We start from the raw sequence: 212 nt of genomic DNA, 5'->3' as shown, positions 1-212 counted from the left end.
GGTATGCTGTAATCCGATCGTAACTATCAACGGCGTTACCAACTAAAATAGTGAAATTCGAAGTTCTTAATCAGCTGCTTTGACAGAAACAAATAAAAATAAATATAATCGCAAGTGAACAGTGAAATTAAAAAAAATTGTTTAATCGTATTTGAAAAGCTTTTCCTTAATTAAGTAAAATAGAATGGATTCAGTGGCCGGTGCACTTTTGT

This window comes from Rhagoletis pomonella, unplaced genomic scaffold (assembly GCF_013731165.1).
Source record: "Rhagoletis pomonella isolate Grant_MI unplaced genomic scaffold, Rhpom_1.0 Rhpom_scaffold_00006, whole genome shotgun sequence".
Lineage (NCBI taxonomy): Eukaryota > Metazoa > Arthropoda > Insecta > Diptera > Tephritidae > Rhagoletis > Rhagoletis pomonella.
The sequence above is the reverse complement of the archived record's forward strand: the minus strand, read 5'-3'. Positions refer to the sequence as shown.